This window comes from Salarias fasciatus, chromosome 13, assembly GCF_902148845.1.
Source record: "Salarias fasciatus chromosome 13, fSalaFa1.1, whole genome shotgun sequence".
NCBI classification, from domain to species: domain Eukaryota; kingdom Metazoa; phylum Chordata; class Actinopteri; order Blenniiformes; family Blenniidae; genus Salarias; species Salarias fasciatus.
In genome coordinates this window covers 21,901,671-21,920,786 of record NC_043757.1, presented here as the reverse complement: position 1 = coordinate 21,920,786, position 19,116 = coordinate 21,901,671, and the positions used below count along the sequence as shown (strand labels likewise).

General features: G+C 40.5%; 1 protein-coding gene across 3 annotated transcripts in view; it reads left to right on the top strand.

Annotated features, from left to right (window-relative positions):
- Window positions 1-569: 569 nt before the first annotated feature.
- The window catches only part of chrm3a (cholinergic receptor, muscarinic 3a), an 80,232-nt gene continuing 61,685 nt past the window's right edge, over window positions 570-19,116 (top strand). Inside the window, exon 1 of one of the 3 annotated variants that reach the window (XM_030106391.1) lies at window positions 570-895. The gene's annotated coding sequence lies outside the window, so the exon portion shown is untranslated. Of the gene's footprint in view, window positions 900-19,116 lie in introns of all 3 variants that reach the window. The other 2 variants (XM_030106389.1, XM_030106390.1) reach the window with 2 other exon arrangements.

Sequence of the window (19,116 nt, the reverse complement as noted above, 5' to 3'; positions counted from 1 at the left end):
TTGTGTTTGTGAAAAATATTAAAACATTTGCTTTGGCTCCTAGAATTAGACTCAGACAAGTGTCAGGAGTGACTTTTTCCACTTATCTGATTGTGGTTGAGAAGAAAGAAGAAGAAAAAAACAGACAAAGTCAATGGATTAGCCTTTTATTTATGTTCCTGATTTAACACCTTAAACTAGTTTTCTCTCTTTCTTTTGATTACAGTAATGCTCAGACAAGTGCAGTCTAAATAAAGTATTCATTCACATAGGTTGCATTGTATTTTATCGAGGGAAAAAAGCTCTTCTCTGTACTTTATGGGAAGAGAGTGCAGAATGTAACGTGTTTCAAATAAAAAAAAAAGACCACTGTGCGTAACACTGAACAGCTTTGGCTTTGGATGTGACAGAGTCCAGACTCAACTTCTGTCCCAGACTAAGTTGGAGTCGGTTGCGCTCTGACAGTTCTTTTGCATTTGTCACAGATGTTTGATTCATCTCTGTAGCTCTCCTGCGACCCCCCTGCTCTATTGTCTCTGAATGAATGAATGAATGAAAACCATTTTTTTTTTTTTTTTTATTCGACGGGGGTGCCACCTGCCGGTGCGTCACGGCGCCCCTGACCAATCGTGACCGGGTGGCTCTCCGTGCGCCCTTGGAGATCCCGGTGCTCCTCGCATCGCCGCCTGAAGTCTGCGGCTCGGTGACGGCGGACGGTGCCTCTCCTTGTTTTATTTTTGTTTTGCTTTTATTTTGTTTTCGAGCGCGGTGGAGCTTCAGATGTGATTAGACTGGACTGGACCGCTTCACTGCCGCCGCCGCTGCAGCTGCCGCTGTGCCAAACGGAGCCGCGACAAGTTTGACTGGATTGCCTTTACTTGTGCCGCTTTTGACTGCGCGCCTCGGTGATGATATGGTAGGTGAGAGTTGCAAGTTTTGTTTTTGTGTTTTTGTTGTTCTGTTTTTTTTTAATCAATGAAACTATTAAAAAAAAAAAAATCAGCGCTAAGGCTTTACTTTTTTTTTCCCGTCGCGAGACGCGGCGCTTTGAAGTTGCGCGGACAGCAGAACATTAGTGTTTCATGTGCACGTCTCCAGGGGGAATATACATCGGTATTGGTGGCATTGCGAGCTATTATTAGAGGTGCTTCTGTTTAAATGCAAGTTTGGCAAACGGACGCTGCTGCTCTTTTCCTGCTCAGCATCCCTGCCCAACCCGCAGCTCCTCTCTCCACAAGAAGAAGAAGAAAAAAGAGTCTATTCGTGCAATATTGTTTTCCTAAGTTTTTGTGTGCAGTGAAAAAACAAATCTCAGTTTTGTGATGTTCCTAATTGAAAGTTAATGACCGATATGAGAAGAGGGGATTACGCCGTGCGCATTTCTACCCCGTGACGCACAAGTGCCATCATTTTCCCGAGCAGATACAGAGCTTTTGTTTTTGCAGCGCTGTGGATAGGGAAGCAAATTAGCCATGTCCTTCTATGTCAAGTGGGTGGCTTTTTATGAACTGGGGTGAGTGTTTATTTGTGCTCTCCATAGATGGCAATGTGAAGGAATGTCCCCCGTCAGTGACCTGGGGGTTCTCTGACATTGTGCTGCCTAATGAGTAAAAGCAGAGGGAATGGCATCTGTGCCATGGTGCAAATATTTTCCTTTTGGTCCACCGCTGCAGTTATTCATCACAGAAGCTCCAGTGTGAGTTTGACAATACTGTAAAGTAGTTGCATATGAATCAGAAACAGTTCAGCGTGGCTTTAAACCCAGGTGGTTTAACATTTTGATTTGTTGCACATGTCAACAGCAGCAGCCTGTTTTTATGTCAATATATCAACAAAACCATTGCTAGGGATCACTACAGTCAAATTCTGTGTTATGGTGAATGTATGGTCTGTTAAACGTAAAGGAGGGATGTGTTTAGATGATTATGACTTTCCATTGCCTCCTCAGAGGATGCTCAGAGACGAGAGCGTGGTGGACGGCAGCGCTTTCTCTGACTTGATGTATGGTTTGAGCCACGGTCAATATCGGCTGACTAATATTTTTTTCAAGCTTTTGTCTTTTGATGGATGGTTCTGTTGTTGCACACCGCTGCTGCCATATTGATCATGGTTATGACTCTTCCAAATGGGCTGTGGGTGGAGGACGGGACAGCGATAGTGCAGACCCTGGTCACCGAGGTCTCGGCGGCTCCAGGAAGGCTGGACATGTCTTTGCTTTCACCCTCTGCTCTCGCTGTTGCATTGCCAGGGTGCTGCTGTCTTGACAGGTTGCACAGATGCTGACACTTGGGGTTTATCAATCCCAAACTTGCTCAGCTGTTTTTAAGAAAGAAAAAAAGTGCTTTGCAAGGTTAACCTGCTAACCACAGAGGGATGATGTGTGAGGTGATATTCCTCAGAAGTGCTTTATTGCTGAGCTGAAGATCAATACCCCTCTTATGCCCTAATGGTAATGAGGAAAGAAGCTGTTAAACCAGGCTTTGATCAAGCGCACCCGACTCTGACACTTGTAGTCGTGCTGAAATAACCTGTACAAATTCCAGAGTGCAGCTCTAAAAAAAGTGAACTTCCCAGACTGCATTTACATGTATGTTCATATCCTGCTTTTGATCACGTTGGGTTATGCCGTTCACAAGCGTCATGAGAAACCCCATTATTCACACTGTTTTACTGATTAATATTTCAGTATTCATATTTCTGATTTTGATCATTTATTTTGATATTTATTTATAGTAAATCATAATCCCAAATTCACATCAAACTCGTATTGGAGCTTACTTTAGTTCTATGAGATTCTGTTTTTTCTGAAGGTCTTTGAGGTTTTCTGCGCAGTGTTTCCAGTTGTCTCTGTTAGCGCTTGGATGAACTGACAACCTGTCCAGGTTGTACCCTGTTCTTTAGGTTCTATCCACGATCCACGTTTGGATAAACTTGATGAATAAATGGATGAATGGGTGTTTTTTTTGTTGTTGTTTTGTTTTGCTTTGTTTTTTGGAAAGAAAAAAAAATAGACATTCTTGATCAATCGCAAGTGTTTTAAAGATTGAAATGCCAAAGCTTGTTTCTTGTTTGAAGCCTCTGCACGAAGCTGACTGACTGCCACTGGATGTTTACTCCATATAGAAATTGTAGAAGTGTGTGTTCTTATTTTGCTCTCATCAGAAAAACCAAAGCCTAGTCTTACATGAACATTAGGTTATATGAATAATGTATGCTGCAGACAAAGGCATTAATCTAACAGTGCAACCCTCAGGCTGCTGCGAACGCTGACTGGCACCACCAGGCCACATTTAGATCAGGCAACAGGAGACAGTGATGGGTATTTTACAGGAGTCAGCTGGCCAAACAGACCGACTAACTCCCCCATTGGGTTTCATTAGAGCTCGTCTTGATGTTAAAGCCTGTTTAATCCACTTTCACAGCCATGCAGACCACAACAGAGCGGAGCACAGCGTCTATCTTTAGACAGCACATGGGCCCAAACTTTTCCGCCTCGGTCCAATTATTAAAACAATAACATGAATTCCCTGTGCTTGGCCTTTCGATGTCTCAGTCGAAGAGCCTCTCCTCGCATACTGTGCTGCTGAGAGTCTCCACAACTGGTGGAAAAGGTGTTTCTGAAGACTGTCCATCACTGTCCTCTCAATTTCCTCGACCACGAACGGCCTATATGCCGTTTATGTGGCGCTGCGGCTTTTCTCCACGTGTTCCTCCAGTGGGTGGACGCGTCGCCGGAGAGTGTGAGTTCGGTGAAGTCTTATGAGGTGAGTGCTTGGCCTCTGTCTTCACTGCACACTCTGGGCGGCTGCTGTTGTTGTTCATGCTCGTGGCGCCTGCTTTGCTTCAAAGATCCAGTGCCGGGAAGACACTGACAGGTTTCATTTGCCTAATAACCAGCCTGACTCGCCGATGTTTTGAGCAGGAATACGTTTTATATGACTGTTAATTTGGGTTAAATACATAGAGAGGGTTTTTTTTATTGGCACCTAATTCAAACAGGAAGTTATTGACTTTGCTTTTTGTTTTGTTCTCTCGTGACTATATTACTTGCGCTAATGTTTCCCTGTGGATGTAGTTTATAGCCCACATATCACATGCATTAAAGTGACACTCATCACTTACTGAATTTACTAGTTGTCATAAGCCTCCCAGGGGGCAATCCTTTATTAGTGGCAATAAGGTGCTCACCTGAGGGCTGTTAAAAACACTGTTGTGTTTACCTGAGGATATTGTACATGTTCAGCACACAAAAATCCACATGTAGTTCAAGATAATGCTGGAGAGCGAAGGCTTAAAGGTCAGGTATTTTATAGGAAATGGCGCATGAATTGTCGAGCATAGCTTAAAAATATTTACACAGAGTTCTTTTTTTTTTTTTTTTTTTTTTCAAGTTTTATTCAGACACTCTCTCTGGTTGGTGCATATTTGAATAATTCATCCAGAAATGTTGTACCAATAAACAGCCCACAGGGCTGATAGTGATATTAGTATTTTCATGTAGTTTGCAAATGCTTAGCAAGCATGCAAGCCTTGATGCACTCCACTGCGCAACTAAAGTTTTTATTTTGAGCCGATTTTAATGCTTTCTGTCTCCCTTTGCTATGTCACATTTTTTTTCTCTATCTCGGTCCCTCTGTCATGTGTCAGCGCCTCTCTCGAGCTGTCTCTCTCTCTTTGCTTCAGCTCGCTTGACAAAGTAAACCTCACTTGAGGGATTTCAGATTCATGTCTAATATATAGCTGCTCTCGCAGCCTTTCATTCCCTGTCTGTACTTTTACAAATAACTGAATGACATGTTTGCATCCATCACTTTATATGAAGGTCCAGAGAGGTATTCAAGGTAAAGAAGAATTATACTCTTCACACTGTAACGCAGTAAGAGTACAACAAAACCAGGAGAATTGTGATGTAGAAATGAATGAATAATGATGACTGTTTGAGTCGGCGTGGATCTCGATATTTAGCCATATGTGTCTTTGTTTCGATTGATGTTGCCGTCATCACGGGCTTATTTATTATTCCCAGTTAATGTAGTTTCAGACTGTATTGATTACGCAGAGGTTGTTCCGTAATTGAACTCTTAACATACACCACACTTTCTTCTTCTCACCATAGCAGCCTGGTTAATCAAGAAAATGTCCTCACAAGAGCTCAAATTTCTCACAAGAACATCCTCTCCTTAAACATTTGGAGGTAACGTGAGCCCAGTGTTTGGTCCTCCTAATAAACTCTGTGGTTGGAGTACCGTGCTCATTTTATGGCGGCATCAGTGGCTGGAGTTTGAGTTGTTAATAAGATAGCAATTACCCTCTGTTGACACGTTTGAATTGCCTTCAGCGGCATAATACACTGCAGCTAATAATCCTGAAAATAACCAGTATAAAGCGTATTTAGAGACCAGATGCTGCAAAGTGGGAATCACCTGTTCTTGTTGATGAAGGGAAAGTACAGCCATGGAAAACAAGAAACCAATTTAAAGTCTTATATATATATATATATATATATATATATATATATATATATATATATATATATATATATATATATATATATATATATATATATATACATACACACACACACACATACATACACACACACACATATATGTGTGTGTGTGTGTGTGTGTGTGTGTGTGTGTGTGTGTGTGTATGTATATATATATATATATATATATATATATATATATATATATATATATATATATATATATATAAATACACAAAAGTATCAATATAAGTCATTGCCTTTTCTATTATTTCAGAGAAAAGACAGGCAAAAGATACTTGAAATTAGTTAAAAAGCTTCAACTCATCAAAGTATTGTCTGGTACACTGAAGGCAGCAATTTCCCAGCATTAATGCAGCACTGGAGAGTGTAATTTGCAGTTAGAAGATATGATTGCAAAGTGGTAATTGTGTCTGTCAGTAGGGTATTTCATCAAATTCATTAAACTGCTGGAATCTAAAGAATGCCGCCTGCCGTGTGCCATAATGTGCATACTCATTAATAGCATGGTACAAGCTCACGCCATGCTATTAAACATAAAGATAACAGAGAGTAAACAACATAGATGTTTAAAAATACCATTTATACGTGACTCAGCTCGAATTGCCGTGAGACTGGGTTGATTTATACTATAGTGGCATTGATAGAAGTGCACCAATACCATTTTTTTGAAGGACAAGTACGAGCACCAACCTTTAGCTCTTTGCTGATACGAACCACCGATGCAACTTATTAAACTTATTAAACTCCACGAAGCCTAATTTATGCTCCTGTCGCGTCAGTCCAGAAACTCTTTAGCATGTAGCATGTAGCACAGCTCAGAGTGACATGCTGAGCAGTTGAAGCAACGAGCGATATCCAGCTAATTTCACTGGTGATTAAGTCGCTGCTGTTGTACAAACTTGCTTTCATCCTTTCTCTTGATTATTTTCCAAAACATAATTTACAGATCGCTTACTTTTGGCGTGAATAATCGCATTAATATTACTGAATCTCCAAACCGCGGACATCGCTCCACGTTGCTAACAGATAACATCATGTGGAGTATTCAGTGGAGCATTGGACCCGAGACCCAATACTGGTATCAGTATCAGCACATCGGCAGTAATCGATATTGTTAGCATAGAATTTCGGGTGATCAATATTAATTAACAAATAAACTATTGAGTCAGTGTTTTAGCAGACTTTAAAACCCGATCTCTCATTATTTACTTTGCTCAGAGCAGTGTAGCTTTGGCAGTAGTCTCAGTTTGAGATGACTGGCAAATTTTACTAATGTCACAAGAGGATTTTAATTTAAAGCTAAATTCAAAGTGAAGTCCAATTATTTCACTTAAATTCCGATTAGATGCTGGTGTGCGATTAGGGTCCTGTCAAAAAGCATTTGTCAAATTTCATCCTTGAGTTCCTAATATGTGTGGAAATATTTCAGGCTGAAAAAAACCTCCTGGTGCATTGCTGTTGTTTTTGTTTCCTGCTGTTGTTTTGTGCTCCCTGTTGCTGTCATAATGCGCCTCATGAATCACATGTCAGGTGAGACAAGTTGCATGCCAGGCATGAATGCATATCCAGTCTCAATCGCATTTTTGAGTCAATTTCTTGATCGTGTCAGAGGTTTAAATGAGGTGAAAACCCATCTGGTACAAGTGAGTTTCACACATCGAGGTAATAAATCTAAAAAAAACCAAAAAACGAAGCGTGTCATACTAACAAAAGCATTTTTCTGAATATTGTCGCCGCAAGCGAAATGTGAATCGTATTGGCTTCCACTCTGACAAGTAAAACACTTTAGTCTCATGCCTTCATGGATCATATCTGCCTGTGTTTTCTGTTCGTGGTCCTCCTGTTGCTTTAGGTGCACGGCAGGCTCTCAGTCCTCGCGACTCTTTCATTTAACACCTGTTACACAATTGAAACAGAGCGAGTTATCCAATGCCGAACCATAACTAATCAAAAGGTACTTGAGGGACAGCGTGTGTCACAAGAGAGACTGAATGGACTCCGCTGGGGAGATCATGGCGCTGGGTGTAGATAAAAGACACAGTTAAGAGATAATTCACAGAGTCGTGTGGTTTTAAAAAGGTGAGTGTTCTTTTTTCAAGGGGTTTTGGTGATGCTGATTGGCTGCTGTGCCAACCTGTTAGAGCTAATATCTCTGCTGAGTTGCTGCCAGCTGTGTTTTTGATAAGATTTGGTCTGAGCGTCTGTGCGCATCAGCAGCAATCCTATAATCTTATCGTACACTGTGTCTTGTGGTTTAAAATCCTGCGTCTGTGTTTAGTGTAATGCCTGATGTGGTGTGCTTTTCATGAGTCAGACATGTCTCTGGTGGATAGCAAGCCCAGCAGCCGGCCAGGCTGAAGCATCAGGGATTGTTTTTTTGTTCTTTATACATTTTTAATCAGATTCAGAATGGGTGCATCCCCACCACAAACAGCTCGGTGTCTGCGCTGCAGAAAACGCTCCCTCATGGCAGTGCAGCCAAGGCAGCAGCAACACCTGTTGTTATCAAAAGCCACAAACCCCTTCCTGCTCGCCCAAAACTGCTTTAAAAGCCATCAGCAGCAACAACGTTGTTGATGTCTTTGTGAAAATAAAGTGGGGGGAAAAAAGCTTACCTTCATTATGTCTCCAGATGTTGCAGCACAAAATGTCACCCCTGGCTTTCCAAATCATCCCGAATACGAGCAGGGCAACTGCTAAGTCTTTTAACTTCCCTGCGGTGAGGAGGCTCATTTGTGGAATCATGGAAGCTTATGTTATATTTTCACTTCAGCCGAATATTGTATATACAAGGAAAACTGAACAACACTATTAGTAAGTTCAGATGCTTCAGTCGCGCTTCAAGTTTCAAAAACTGACCTTCAGATTTACAGCGAGGATGTAGTGTCTTGTTTGCACAGCTGGTTTTTATGACCAGTTCAGTTATTCCACCTTATTGAGTTTGTTTGCCCTACCTGTGTTCTCTGTGACGGCTGCCTCATGCCCGACGCCGTATCACTGTCTTCCACACTTCTTTCAACACACCAAAAGTTAGAAAACAGCATCTCATGTGAAGTTAAAATAACTTCTCTACTTCAGATTTTGACTACTGTCTTTTTTCCCTGAGGCAGGCGTAAGATACAGATGTATTTTTTTTTTTAGGAAGTTTGACCCATGGAGTGTCTCGAAGTCTTCCCTCACTTTGAGTCTGATTGACAGTTCAGAAAGAGACGGGGAGTTGTAGCTCTTGTACCAGGCCGGGGCGGCGTGTAGCGCCAGCCCTCTGGCTAAACTCCGCAGAAGAAAATTAATACACGCCAACAGGACCGTCAGCCCCCCAGGCATCTGACATTTACATGACTCCAAAGCAACAAAAGGCTATGGAAACAATTTCGGTCCAATTTGCCATCTTGTCAGTGAATGTCTGAAGAAGCGTCGGGCTCAGTGTTTTATTGTTTTCACTCCCCTCCTATTGGACAGGTTGAGAGCTGCGACCACAATTAGACACGAGAGACACAGATGTGCATCGTTCCTACGGGGATTTGAAGTGCTTCTTTACTGCAGCAAGCAGACAGCAACTGATTACAACAATGTAGAGTAAGTGAAACCCTCTTAGGCTATTAACTTAATTGAAAAAATTGCCTTTAAGCTTAACCCTTTGCATTACCCTCACCACTGCTTTCATGCACTAAAACATGATATTAACAAACTTTAGGCATTTCAAACGACTAGATTATCAGTAATGCATTCAATAAATGAGAAAATTTGATGAAATAGAAAGGTATGATATTTATTCACAAACTGTATTTCGTAGTTTTTGTGAACGGTTTCTTGAAAAATGAATAGCTTTACCGGAGAACATGTATTTTTACAAAACTAGCCTCTGGGTTTTCTTGTAAACCGGCTATTTGATGAAACTGAACTCACTGAGTCTGAAAAGCAACAAACAGCCCCAAGCAGTGTTTTACTAACTGATAGTAAAATAAAAAATCTGTTTAGTATTTTACCAGTCTGTGCTTACTTTCTCTTTTCATCATATCCTTTTACACTATTAATATTACAGTAACACTTGCTGCTGGAGCAAGCGAATGAATTAAATTTCATTCCCTTGCTGAAAGTTGCTGTAGTTATTGTAGCTCTAAATGAAAATGATTTATACACCGGCTCCACAAAATGATTTTTGAAAATGTGTGCTGCTCCCCCCTTGTAATGGATCTGTTTGCACAACATCTTGAAAATTGATGTACCCATGATTCCACTTTTTACTTCTGTAAACACTGCATTCTGCTGTCTTTTTCTGACTCTGCAAGTCACTTCAGGGTTGTTCAGACTACAATCTGATTGCTGTTGCGTTTAAATTTCAGTGTGAAAATGTGCTAAAAATAGTTTCCAGTAAAAATAATTGCGATTGAGCCTCAAGACGTGCCTTGTGAACGTAACCTCCCTCTTGTGTTGCACCATGTTGCTCATCTCAGCTTGAAATCTTTTGCACATAAAATAAACTTTCTGAGTAACAGTAACATAAATCAGGTATGATACATTTTGATTGCTCATTCAAAGAATTTTTTTTTTTCTAAAAGTTTACCTTGTGCCACTTTGCGTGCAAAATAATGAATATTATTTAGTAAATGACTGTTTACTTGATGAATGTTTTGCTGGTTATTTTATTTCTCCCCTGTTTTTTTGTGTGTGGATGGATTGGTGTAAACCTTTAACACCTCCTCTGGGATTATTTCCACTTAGCGGAGTTGATAATCTCAGGCTCATCGCAGGAATGCGTGTAACTTGGCTCGACATGAAAGCTTTGTTGCAGAAGTGCAATGAAATGAATGACTGGACTAAGTTTTGGGGCGCAGTCATCTGTTTTGTGTTCGTCCTTATCGGTGGTGAAAACTCTCTGGCAGTCACAAACTGGGAACAGGCCTTATCCAGCGGCTTTGCGAAGCAAAAGTCGTACGAGTGTTTCTGTGTCCTGCGATCCAATTCTAAATCAGTGCTGAATGAGCTCGGCAGCTCCGGAGGTATTACAGGAATGGAGAGATGCGGTGGAGGACTCGACAGCCAGAGTACATTAACTTTGGTCATGTCTTTGGGATGAGAAGTAAGAGGGGATGGATGGAATTGCTTGGCATGTCTCCATACAAAAGCTTTTGGCAGAGTATTGTTGGTAGTGTTTATTGGCTTTGTACCCTCTGTGTTTCTTTGAAATGTAATCATAACCCAAGTTGGACATATTTATTGCATATACAGGCAACACTCTGGGGTTGTGAGAGCGTATTATTTATCAATGTTTAGTCAGCTGAAAAAATTGTCTAAACATGAAAATACAATCACAAAATCAGTGAGATTTATTCATCTGGATTCCTGGCTTGAGTTCATTTTGAGTCTCCTCAAATGAAAGTAGTGAACGGAAATGATGGAGGACGCTATGGGCTCCAGGCACAGTTAGCACGGCTGGCTGAAGCACAAAGCAACGCACCATTTTAGCTTTAGTTCGGATATGTTGTTGTTTCAAACAAACTTGTCTGCACTGAAGATGATGGAGAACGGTTCATCATGGTGATTAAGGGACTCTGTAGATTTGTTTGGATGCTTTGGCGTGAGAGAGAGTAGTTAAAAGTTTGTTTTATTACAAGTGGATGTGTGAGTATCGTGGATTTTTTTTTGGCTTAGGAAATGCTTAATGTAGCATGAATGCAAAGTCATGAAACTATTTTTCAGGTTTTGTGAGAGGATACCACCCAAACAATCTCAGCATGCATCATGAAAGAAATGTAAACAAGTCAAGATTACACTAGAGACTAGAGTCACTGTATTCAGGATCAACATATTCCAATCACGTATTTACAGCCTTTTCCGTCAACAAAGTCAATTGGAAGCATGCTTTACTGGTCAATGTCGTGATGGTTCACAGCGTCTCAGAGTTAAAGTCATGTTAGGCCAAATGTGGCCAAGACCTGCTGCCGCAGCAGCAGCTGTCATTTTGTACAAGTCAATGTTTTGAATGCGGATTGTATTGCTTAAGTCATGTGTTATTATGTTGTCGACACAGCTTGACAAACCTTACTGGATTTCCAAAAAAAGGGCAGCTCTCATTTATTGTTTACGCTTACTAAATTGAATTGGTACACCGACTAATTGGTTACATTTCGATAAAGAAGTACACAAACTTTAATAAATGTATTACACAAGAAGCAACACTAAACTGGCGCCTAAAGACAAAGTTGAGGGTCACATAACCAATCAGATCCATTGTCTAATTGGAATGCAAGTAAAGAGGATTGATTGCACAAGGCGTTTGTTCAATGCTCACAACATACCATAATTTTCACATAGCTTACAAATCGGGACTAATAAGAGTTGAAGGTGATGGTGTCTTTGCTGAAAGAAGAGATTGATCTTCAATCGCAAGTTTGGTTCGACTCCTGGCTCCTCCTGTCTTTGTGATAAAATGGCCTTGGGCACGACTCTGCTGCCAATGCAGGGTCAATACCCTGTAGGGTAGCTGCATGCGTGTCTGTGTGTGTGTGTGTGTGTGTGTGTGTTTAGGAATGGGTCATTATGACTAATGTACTTCAAGACTGCTGAAGTGGTGCTATGTAAGTAAAGTCTATTAATCTTTATGACAAGACTGTTATGTCTATACTCACCGCGTTGTTGCTATTGTGACCAGAATAGCAGATGTGATATACAGCAGAATGGAAATTTGAAATGACTTGCGCTAAAAAAGTGAAATCCCCCCTCACGGGAACGGCAATGTATCGTCCACGTTTATGAGCTCACCATTCATCAGAGTCGGCCTGATAATCTTCCCGGATTAAAATGCAATGACTGAAGTCAGTGGGTTTATCCTCTGGGGACCCTCGTCTGGATAAAGTTTTATCACGTGGCAGAGAGTCAGCCGTGGACTAACAACTATTAAAAATGTGTTATACCCAGTGGTAATTAACAAAGTTTACTGTTGTCGTCTTTGAGGACAGTACGTCTCGTCAGGAGAAACTGCTTTTATATGAAACCGCTCAGATGAATTGAATTGAGCCAGCTGTCTTTCGAAGCCCAGCCTTGGCTCTTAGAGCCCCCATCTTGGATTGTCTGAAGCTTCCTGCCATGTTTTGAGTCTTCTCAAACAGTAGAATGAGCAGTAAGAAACATCCATACACTTTAAATAAAAGCTTGTTTTTTTAATTGAGATTGCTTTGCTTTGTTTGGAACAATAAGTCAGAACAATTTACGATTTAGTAGCTTTTTAAAAGTTCATACCTACAAGAAGGTGCTGAGTAAAACCACAAAAAGATGAGCAAATATCTGAAAATCCTGATATTTTAAAAACAGAAATGCTTTGAGCTGGAAGGACGAATTCCTCCTTTCTGTCTGTCGCTCACTTCTTGTTTTCAGTGATACTTTGTATGTTTTCAGCACGCCTGAGTGTGCTCCTGAAGTTTTCTCTCAGGCTGGGCCACCTTTTCATTCCTTCCTTGCTCTTCATGTTTATTTAACCACTCTTTTTTTTCATCCAGATTAGTCTCACTAAAGCTCTTTAAATTAATCTCATTAAATCTCTTTTTCAACAGAGGGGCAGTTTGAGTTTGTAGTCATCTGCCTCATTTTCCTTAAGCTCTCATCATTACATCAGTCACATCCTGCTTAATCCTGAGCTGCTGAGAACCACCAAGGGAGAGGGATAACCCTGTGACCTTTTTACTGCCTGTGTGTTTGTTCTTCGTATGCTGAATATTATGATCTGAGGCGATATAATAAGTTAACAATGATCGACCTTTCTGCGGAGAGCAGGAGAAACTCTGTCTGAGTCATTCCCTTGCTTTGGTAATGACCCCTTTTATAACATCTGGGCTTTGGCTGCAAGTGGAACTGCAGCGCAGCGCTCTCCATATATCATAATCAGGATGTGGCAGAGGTTATTTACATTGTTCGCCATCCAGTGTTTTGAGCTCTTTCTTAATTCCATGGTTCATTTCCAGGCTGTATCCTGTGCTAATGTGAGAAAAAGGTCGTGGTGTTGCTGCCAGATCTATGTCTTTTAATTGGTAGTGGCCGCTTGGAGTTGGGATTCAGACCACTTGGCTGTTGTATGATATCCTTTGTCAGTGAACAGCAACATTAACAAGGCAGGAATACTGATGAGGGTTGGAGACTTCAGAGGGATAAAATTCCTCGACTCACATGTTTTGACTCTTTTTAGGCTTTAGCAGCGCCAGGTGTCTAATCCCAAATGTATTTGTCTTCCTGTAGAATTTCTCTAAGAGTAGCTGAAGGGTGAAATGAGAGCCCTGACAAAATGCTAAAAGCATTGATATGTTCTGTTCAGATCATTTAATTACGACAAATTATCTGACAGATGTTGTAAACGAATCTACTTAGTGCATAATTCTGAAATTAAACACTATGTTATGCGCTGAGTGGTCATTGTGACTCCAAAATAATGTGTGGGGAAATGCTGGACTGCACAGAGAGGAGCAGTTCGTGTGGAGTTTGTATATAATACAAGATAAAATAAATGGTGATTGATACAGGTCAAAGTTAAGCGGTGACTGCTGTGAGCATAGAAGAATGAAATAAAATGAAATGTTTTATTTTTATATTTCATACATAGCGATACACATTGTATAGGCTTTTTTTGTATATGAAAATACAAATGCAAAGCTAAAACTAAATAACCAATGGCACTGTGCCTTAGAGACTGGTTTGTATATTACTCATTGTTCATAATCCCATATTGTTCCTTTTCAGTCTTGCAGACAGGTTTTTTTTTTTTTTTTTCCCTGTAATGCTTCCTGGAGTCTGAGTATGTTCGTTAGCATTTCCATTAAACTGCCTTCCACGATTATTCAGCCTTTTGTTGGTGATGTTTCCTTCCCCTAATGTCTCCTGATTGCCTTCTTGCTTGCGATGAACAATACTTTACAGTTGTCTCGTCGAAAAACACCAAGCAAGTTCTTCCTCATAGTTTGATTACACTTTGTAGTACTTCACTGAAAGATTGGATCAAGTTGTGGAAATGTGTACAGGAAGTAGTGTGAAGTCATGGCATGGCTGCAGAGAACATTAAATCTATATTAACTCAGTTAAAATTCATTCAGTTCCTAGTTGTCAAACTTCACTCTGACTCTGGAGACCGAAAAGTTAAATAAAAAAAAAAAAAAAAAAAAAAAATCCCTGTCTCTTTTGTGGAATTGTTCAAAGAAACAGAAAGAAAATGAAATTAGAGTTCGTGTATTGAATACATCCTCCACCAGAGGAAATCCAAAAACATGTCTTTGGCCAAAGCATAAACATGGTGTGTGAATGTGTGTGTGAATGGGTAAATTTGACTGACAGCTATAAAGCCCTTTGCTCTCTGCTCAAGCGCTGTAAAAATGCTGTATAAGTTTATATACATTTACCAGTTTTGGTTCACTCATGCAAGTTTGTCATTTTATTGTCCATCAACCGAGCAACAACAACAACGTAATCCCTTAAAGACTATAATGACCATTTTTCTATCACTGTAATTATGTTACTTGGGCGATTCTTGCCCAAGCCCCAGGTCGGTGCAATAAATGACAGTACGTGAGAGCATATGAATTATAATTAGACTGTAAATTACACTATATGAATCAGTATTTTTCAAAATGTAACCATATTAGGAGACTTTCTGGGACAGTTTTTTTTTTTTTTTTTTTATTCAAAGTAAAATCCCTTGCTCTGTTTTATTGATGCCATTTGCAACTTCTTCAGTTTTTAGAGGCCTGGATGTCTAAGAGAAAATCAATCCCTTCATAGTAACATAATTCTGAGGACTTAAGGGGAATGAAATAAGAAATCCCTCATCTCCTAATATGCACTGACTTTATTTACTCGCAGTGCCGCTGGGCTGTTAGAGTTTTCAAATTAAGTCCAGCACAAAGGCTCACAGCATTTAGATTTTCTTCCATTTTATCTTGCGAGCACACTTCCCATTGATTAGCTTTTAGCCCCACCTCACACGGACAGTATTCCTCACTCCCATTAACGGGGCCCCGCCACTGTGATCGTATGGGCGTGTTCTCGTTCAGCGCGGCCATCAGTCAGCTTGGGAGACCCCAACACTCCACTTCTGTAAACCGTGGGGTCATTCGATCTCCACCCGCACCTCATCCATCAGGATGACATATGCAGATAGTCTGCCGTAGATCTGTAAGACCTCGAGACATCAGTGGCTGCTGCTCATAAGTCCTGTTCTAATGAGACCATTCATTTTAAACGTCATATCTCTGGAGCCCCATGATTGAAACCGTCCTTGTTCCAATGATTCCAAGCTTTCAAACATTGGAGTTCCTTTTTTTTGTTTTTTTGTTTTATAATTAGATATTGAGGGGATACCAATGAACAGAAAAAAGCAGCAGAAGTTCAAACACTTGTGAACTTGAATGACCACTTTCCCCCACAGGAACAACTCAAGAGGCGAGACTAATCTGTGTTGCTGTGCTGAATTTACAGCCTTGAGATGAAATGTGGACACACAAGCGGTTTGTAGACGCGCAGGTGCAGACCTTTAAAGAGTGATTCCTATCACTGCCATGTCATGAATTCTGAACCAAGTTGGTTGTCCCAGAGCTAAGAAGCCGGGAAGCCGGCGGCAGGCACTACCCATTCTGCAGCAGTGCGTTTTCCTCTGTAGTAATCCCAGGCTGGAGAAATATTTTTGACAGGGTCTATCAAAATTTTATAATGTCTCATCCAGCACCGAGCATCCCCCAGACTCTACGGTCTTAACTTTAGCTAAGCTATGTCTTGTAACTTTGATAGGTATGGTGAAGGGAATTCAAGTGGCTGGCCTGCATGGAAAGTGTATTTTGCTCCCGGGTGTGGAAGTAGTATATCATTTTTATGATTGTAGATTATGAAGTGAATGGCTTGTATGATTGTTACGGTGCAAACAGGAGATTTTGCATGTGTGTATGTTATCTATTTTGCTGCCGCTGGCTTACTGTTTGCTTGCACTGGTCATAATGAATCATTAATTCACTGCTGTCATTTGCGACCCTCAGTCACTCGGAGCAGAATTAACTTTTGATCCAGCCGAGCAGGGAGAGAACAAAGAAATGGAGGAGCACGAGCTCCTCTCTCTATTTGTTTCTCGCCAAATAGTGAACCGCAAATTCATTTATCTGCTGAGCTAATGAGGCTGTTACGCCTCTCTCTCTGATGCGTATCGTTTTGATAGTGTTTTTGCATTCTTGTAAATTTATTGTATTCATCGTTCCCCAGCCTCCTGCTCGTTGGTGCCGCAGGTAACTTCAGACTTTGAACAACAAAATGATTTTCTGATCCTCGGTGGGTGATAGAGCGTGACGGCAGATTTGATTTAGTTTTGTTTGTTAGTTCCATTTAATTCTTATTTTATCTGTGCCGCCTCTGTTGTTCAGGTATATGGCCAAACGTATTCAAACTGCTGTATCCACATGCTAAGAACTTTCAAAAATAGCAAGCAGGTATTAAAAAAAGATGAAGCAGATTTTTTCTTGAATTTTTCGCACATGTACTTTTTAATCTGTGCCATTTCCAATACATACAGAACTGAACAACTGAACGACGCCTGGCTCCTCGCCAGCACATTGAGAAAATTGTCTTATAGAGAATCTTTCGATTTCACAGTTATTTTTATTTTCACCCCTGAAATGGTGTGATATGAGAAATATTGCACCATTGCTGAAAACATGTCAAAAGATTTCTTTTAACTTTGTTGTTTTCTTGCTACATATTGACAGAAACAAATCATTTCAAGGTTATCACCAAAAAAAATCCTGCACTGTACGGCCTGATAACAACTCGGCAAAACAAATAAACCAAAAGAACAATTTTCTTAGGCTGTGTTGGAGGATTTAGAGCAGCTTTGGGGCCGTTCAGCAGTCTGACATATTTCTTTGAGGTTGAAAAGGATAAAAACGAAGAAGGAAAACAACACCTTGTGTTACATAAGGTCTCCAGACTGTCAGAAAGAAGTCCTTTTAACTCCTTATTATTGATTCAACTGATCTAAAGAATTAAATTACTCATAATATACATTATGACCTCATCATATCAATACATCTGTAAGTGTGAAATATTTCATTAAGATAATTAAATATATTGGAAATTAGTGAAATACTCAAAAATGAAGTATTTTGCTAGATGAAAGACATTAGTACATTTCTATTCATGTATCTTTTAACTAAACCCACTGTATTCACGCTGAGATGGCGGCGTTAGTATCTTTTGTCTTTTTTTCACATGACTGAAATAGTCGGATGTAATGAAAGTCTCCTTCTGGCATTTTCCTCTTAGAAATTGCCACAGCGAATTATTTTCGAGCACTCTTGGCCTCCTGTATCCTCCTCACTCCCACCAATCGCCTGCACACCCTCCCCTCATGCATCCATGAAGCTCCTCGCCGGTCACAGTCCAATCCACAGCTTCCTTCTCACTAAATGTGCAGCCATAACCAACACGTCGTAATGTCGTCTCTCCCGCTCTCCTACCAGACTATCCAACATGAACCGTCCCTGTAATGCAGTGGTTCTTAATCCCATCCTTTCCGGTCAGTCGCTGTGAAGACCTCCACATCCTGAGTGCTTCCTCCCGTCCTTTGCTCTCCCACCCTTCACCCTGCCTGGACTCTTTTCTTTTCCTCTCTTTTTTACCTTCCCCTGCTTTGGATGGTTGATTTCAGGTACTCGGGGAGTCGTGTCTCTTTCTTACCTCCTGTCGCTTCAACATCAGGATTTCAGTCTCTTCAGAAACACTCACTTTTTAGAATTAATACATTTAGAATACTCGATTTTGGGAAATCACAGTTATGTAAGGCACATTCTATTCAAACAAAGGCTTTGCTCGTAACTTATTTCTGATTACGCAAACTTTGTTTTGAGTGATTTGTTTGAAATAACTTATTTTTGAGATCAGAGTGAATTTCTGGTGGCAGCCTTACCATTTATCTGAGCATCTCCTTCATTTCATTGAGCTGCGCTGATAAAGTTACTGGCATCTCGGTACAGAAATGAAAACACGTCATCGGTCGAAAGACTTGCTTCGTAATGTTGTTTAGCACAAAACATATCCTTCCAGCTCGCCGCTGATGTTTTAAATTGAGTATGTGGGTTCCACTGAGCGTATCGTAAAAGTTAATGTTGCTTGCACTGCAGCCTCATGTTTTTCTGAGGGAGATGTGTTTTCTGTGAGGAAGTTACGAGAAAGCGGAGAACGGGTGCTCCCAAAAAAAACATGTCTCCACTGGATATGTGTTAAATGTTTGAGGTGTTTCTTAATCAGTGTAATTTGAATAACTCTTTACAGTGGAATCCCTCTTTGAGTTAGCATTTTTCATGTAATATTTTGACTTTAGGAAGAAACAGGAAGTTGTCCGTTGCATCGTTCGATGCATTTTTTTTTAATTTTTTTTTTTATTGATTTTGAGTCAGCTCCACTCCTCTTGGAGTCGGGTCCCCACTGTTTATGCTTTTCTGTTTGTGTAGCATTAGAAGGTCAAACTGGACAAATAACTTGTGAAAATGCAAACAAATGTCTCCATAGATGTTGTTCCCGTAATTTCTGAGTGTTTCATCGCACTGGTAAACACTGGATTCTCTCTGAAGTGATTCCCTGAAAACATAAACACTTCTCGGCTTTAT